We start from the raw sequence: 6,130 nt of genomic DNA, 5'->3' as shown, positions 1-6,130 counted from the left end.
ATATATATATATATATATATATATATATATATATATATATATACATAAATATATGAATATATATATAGAACGATAAAACTTACGTAGGTGTGACTCGCTGCTTGGCGTTAAGATAGTTAGGAGGAAATTAACAAACAATAACAGTAAACTGTGTATAGCTGTTGATGTACGAGATGTATGTCCCCTCCGACTCTCCAGCGGATAATTTTATTTGTGCGAAGTAGATAGAGAAAAGGAAGAAAGACGAAGAAAGGAAGAAAGAGAGAGAGAGAGAGGATGGGAGACAAGCGCTGTTTTTTTTTTTTTGCGATAGATTCCTCGCGCATAATAATACATAACACTCGCGGAAAATGATCAGGGATGGTCGATTGAAAGGGGAAACGGTGTATGCTATACAGGGACCCAATTACGAAGCATCGCAGTGGAACTCATGTTCCAATCGGCAGATTCTAAACGTTGTATCTCGAGCGAAATCCGTTCAATTCGGCATACCGATCACGATGAGGATCTCGAGAGTGTCAATCCGATGCGATGCGTTAACACTTGCGAATTATATGTATTTTAGGGCAGGGTTGGGCAGTTTACGCGTTCAAATTATGATACTTCACGTGCAGACAACGTAAACTATGTATGGGGATGTCATCTGTACAGATAATCAGCAATCTATGAATGTTGCATAAAGAACGTGTGGCTTGCTGAAAAGTTTAAATTTTTACTTGATCTTTGAAATCCTGATGCAGACTTCTGTTTAGGAAACGTTTCCTAAACGAGTCAGAGTCCACAGAATTTTCTGGTTATATTCTCAGAGTTATATTAAATCTGGTTATATTCTCAGAGTTATATTAAATCTGTCACATAACGTGACGGAAATTCCATGCTATCTGTTGTCATACTTTTAAATATTACATTTATAACGAATACCTAAAATTAATACGCTGTCTCATAATTTAATTATTTTCTTTATATCTTAATGCAATTTGCAATATTTTACATAATTTACATTGTCTACATGAAAAACGACCATGTATGTGCGTCACGTACATACCCAGAAAATATCCAGATAGACAGAGATGCTGAACATGTAAATATTTACTTTGTAGTGCTGTTATAATAACACATAAAGTGTTTGATATATACTTGTTTTAAGAGATATCCATTTATTATGTCATAATTTTATTCAAAATATTATACAATAATCGCGGATTATAATTGCATTATTTTTCTGACAGAATAAGCAGCAATTTTCATGGCATCAGAATATCGTCGTAATATTGCCAACAATTTTTAATCAAATTACTTCTTTTACATACTGAGCAAATTCCCGTTATATGAAGACGCATCCTTGCGTATCTGTGTTAATCATCGAGCAGATAATATGTCGAAATATGTCTATCTGGATACCGTAAACAACTTGCGTAGACGTGCTCTTGGAATCTACGGCACAACGCTGCTGTAGGATCAGAGTGAGCGAATAAGCGTACTTGCGGTCTAATTGTCGGTATGCTCTTGTAGTCGAGCCACGACTTCAGTTGCCGTTTGATTTGGAGGCGATCGATAATATATGCGTGCGATACGTTGCACGACGTCAAACGACATGCAGCGACGAAATTCTATTGCACGAACGTCAGATATACTTAATCATAATCGTCGCGGGAATCCGCCTCTGTTTAGTCCGCAAGGACGAATATCGGTATTGTTGTCCGTCAAGGCGTGTAAATCGAATATGAATGCCGAGGACCGAGAAAAGTAGTGATGGTGATGGTGGTGGTGGCCTTGAAAACGAGGAGCGAGCGAAAATTATGCGAACGAGAAGGGATGTGCAGAAGGATCGTGCGCGATCTCCTCTTTTAATCTTAAGAAATCGGAATTGCCGGGTCGCGCGAGCGCGACTACGAAAAAGAACGAGTATGTGTGTGTGAGAGAAAGAGAGAGAGAGAGAGAAGCTTCGCTACTCAAAGGTACGTTCGGATTTCCCACCCGAGTACACTATAATATTAGAAGTACTATAATATATGTTACATATTCTGTAGTACTTTCCCAGCCGGGTGGAAAATCGGAATGCAGCCCGAAAGGGAAGAGACAACACCAACTTTTATTACGCGTAAGTCATAACGTGAGATACTGTAAATATTGCGAGTAAACCCGCGTGGGGGTTTTGCACATTTTTAGAAGAGCGTGTTCGCGTATTAGAATCGACGATTGGTAATCGACCAAAGGAAGACCCCGGAGTCGGATCAGCGTACGTTAAAGAAAAGAGGAGACAAGAGGAAAAAGTGTATAACGACCGCACACACAAGGCAGGTCAAGAAAAAAGGATCCGGGAAAACGACGAAGTACTGGGTTGCGCAGAGATGTGAAATCGCGCGGTGTACGATAACACATTGTTATTATTATCACCATCTCACTGATTGGTACATAGTCATATTGGTCGTAGCGTGTTAGGAAAAAAAGAAAGTGTGAGAGAGAGAAAGAGAGAGCCATTTAAAAAACTTTGCATGCTTAGCCGATCGCTCGCTCGCCGGCGAGCAGTCCGAGGACCTTCGCCGGCTGCGAGGAACGCGTTTAATAAGGGTGTAACTATGTCGATAGAAGGCGTACGTAGGCGCCCACACGATACGATACGTGACGATCATTTTTAGAAGTTCACCGAGCCGAAACGGGACATGCGAGTGATCGTTCGAACGTAGCCCCGGATGACGTGTGCGAGAAAAACGACTGGAGCATCGGGACAAGGAAAGAAGCGGCGGCGGCGGCGGTGCCGCAAGCGCTCTTAGACAATATCCCAGATTAGCGCGATAAAAATATGCCCTTTGTCACTGCTACTGCTAGCTGGCGATCGAATCGGCGAGAGGACCGGAGAGATCAAGTCCGCTCGATCGACTGCTTAGCCGCCTGATTGCGCCGCGCACGAGTTGTGTATATGTCCGTATGCGAAGACGCCACGTGGAAACGACAGGCATCGCACGTATCATGAGATTTTTTCCCATAAGCACAGTAGACGTATCGCGATCGACTCTCTCTGTTGTCCCGGAGATCTGCACTTCAAGGTGGCGGGTTGTGGTGTTTGGAATCTGCGTTGCGACTTCGGAGCGGAGTTGCGAGCAATTGATCACTTCTTTGAGTAATTATCGTGTTTAATTGACGATTGAGAGATACGAGTCAATTCAAATTGGAGTTCAATTGGACAACTGATTTCAAGAAATTTAATCGAAAACCGTACGATTGACGATTGATTTCAACAGATTCAAAAGCTATCAATTGATGATTGATATAAGCGAAGGGAATTTAAGATCGTTTAATTAATGATTGAACTTGGCGAATTTAATTCAAAGCCGCTTAATTGACGATTGATATGTGCAAATTCGATCGAAGATTGTCCGGTGGCGATTGATATGGTCAGTGCCACTCTCAACCCAGATTAAACTTAGCATCCTACTTAGCATCTCAGTTATCGGCATCTTCCACGAGACCATGATGCTCCGGGAATGGATTTATCAACAAAATCAATTGTAACGTTGAGTGGTTGAATTCTCTTCGATTGAATCGATTGAGTTTGCTCATATCAATGGCTTTTAATTAAATTTGCCAAGTTCAATTGTTAATTGAACAATTGATTCCCTTCGCTGATATCAGACACCAATTGAATGATCTTTAATAGAATTCGTTTTGAAATAGAAGTCGTCAATTAAACATTCTTCGATTAATTTTGCTCGAATCGTCAATTAATTGGATTAAAACTATTTTTCAATAATTGTCCGATAATTTTTCAATAATTTGTCTCATTATTTCAACTGTTGTTTAATTATTTTCACCTATTTATTCAAATCAATTATTAAATTGGAGAAAAATTAATTGATATTTTTAGAATTCAGCTTCGAAGTTGTAATAGTCAACGATCGAACGAAGAGAAACGCAAAGAGAGACGCTGGAAGAATATATATATTGAAAACGTGATTCGACTTGGAATTTGGACAGTAAAGAGTTCAGTTCGACAGAAACTCATCCCGCGCGTAGAAATCTTAGTTAGCCATAAACACCCAGAAAGCACCAGTGTTGGGCTAATTAATCGATTAAAATTTTCTTTGAAATAATGGAAAAATCAATGGCCAAAATTAATCAATCGTAATATATAATCACAAATAATTTAATTGATTGATGAAATTAATTATCAGTATATAATCAATCACATCAAAGTTTGATTAATAATTAAGGGAGGTTTAGAAGCTCCTCTTAATTTCATTAGTCGATAAAATTATTTATAATTTCATATATGATTGTGTGGGTTAATTCTGATTATTGATTTACTAATTATTTTAGTCAAAGAAAATGTTGATCGATTAATGTCCAACACTCGCACCAATTAATAGTAACATTACATTAATATTATAATTTACTACTCGACAATATATGTAATATAACATACGTTGTACGTATATGTATATATACAACTATATCGTTGAATGGAAAATTATATTATTGACGCGATGTTACTGTTATAGTAGGTATTGACTGGGTATTTTAAGGGCCCCTGGTACTTCGCCGCGGAACTCTCTATTGATGACGTAAAAAGTGAGAAAATGCATGATAAAAATTTGTGCAAACGTTGAGATAAAAATATATATATCCATAAAATAACACTTACAATTAATCGGACATCTGTCGAAAAATAGTCGCGGAACATTTTCTTTTCGCTCTATCAATAAATTTTCGTAAAATTAACGCGATACGCGCGTCTACCTTTTTAACTTACATTTCCTCTTAATCTTGTCGTGTTAGTTTTACAGCTATTTATTGATCGTTAGAACAAAAGAAAAGTGTTCGGACCATTTACGCATTCGATTGTAAATGTCATTCTACGAATACATCTTTTTATTCCTACATATTTTACAAAAGCGTGTATTTTCTCGCTTCTGACGTCGTAAATCAAAATGACCGAGAAGTCAGAAGCTCCCTTGAAGTCTTAATTTGAGAATTCTGTAATTTTTAAGGATAGATTAGTTGTTATCATTGTGCAAGTATAGTGCATGATAGAAAAACTGCGTAATGACAACATAACGACACTGTTGTTAAAAATTACAGAATCGATAGGCTGGACTCCTTTATCTTATTACGAAGACCTCTTTTTCTACATATTCCATTATGGAACGACGGAAGCGCAAGAGATTTAGTTTCTAGCGACGTGCAAATTTTGCAGCGCACATTAGGACGAGTTTTCTGTTCTGTTTCGGAATTAGTTATTACATGATTATCCTCATTTTCTGTAATAGGAGACAAGTCGTCTAATCACTCAGGAAAAATATAGAATACGTAAGTATGGAGGAACATATACATGTTATGGAGATTTTCAAAGATCTCTAGAGAGATTCTACATACTCGCCGAAGATTATGAGAAATAATCTTCTGCGATTATACGCAATCTGTTCATCAAAGCTCCTCAACATGTATGTGAAAATGGTGCGAGGGAGTTCGATAGTTTTAATATATTCGCCAATTTTGTAGCGAATCTCCATCGCTCGTAGTCTGTTAATTCCTCATATTTGGGATATTCCTCTTTTCCCTCTTTGCATAACAAATATTCAAGAACACACGTTAATTAATTCATTCATTCATTCACTCATTCATTCATTCATTCATTCATTCATTCGCCGGGGTGTATCGTACAATCAAGGTCGCGCACACGGAATAAATACCTGTATGAAACACGATGCCGTTGAAAAGAAGTCTCAAGAGAACACCGAATAATATAATCGCTGATGTATCATACATTAACGTCTCTTATGCTCCAGTCGCTCGATGTACGACCATGCGAGGCGTTAACAGTGCTCTAGAACATAAAATAGCGTTAACGAACCGAACGAATAAATGGATTTGATGTTTAGACGCTGCCTCCATTATGTGCCGTGCCGCAAAAAAAAAAAAAGTAAGATAAACACAGACACACACACTCACACACACATACACAGGACAACCATGTACCCACCTCTCGAGATCGATATCGATATATAATATGAGAAATAAATTCGCAACAAAATAAAACGACGCCGCTGACTTCTCCCTTCTCATTCGTCACATACGCTTCATCTACGCTTCGAGGAGAGAGTAGTAGAACTGGAATCTATTACAAGAATCA

Source organism: Odontomachus brunneus, unplaced genomic scaffold (genome assembly GCF_010583005.1).
Source record: "Odontomachus brunneus isolate Ranch 3 - 2012 unplaced genomic scaffold, Obru_v1 Obru_scaffold_264, whole genome shotgun sequence".
NCBI classification, from domain to species: domain Eukaryota; kingdom Metazoa; phylum Arthropoda; class Insecta; order Hymenoptera; family Formicidae; genus Odontomachus; species Odontomachus brunneus.
This window is presented reverse-complemented; position numbering follows the sequence as displayed.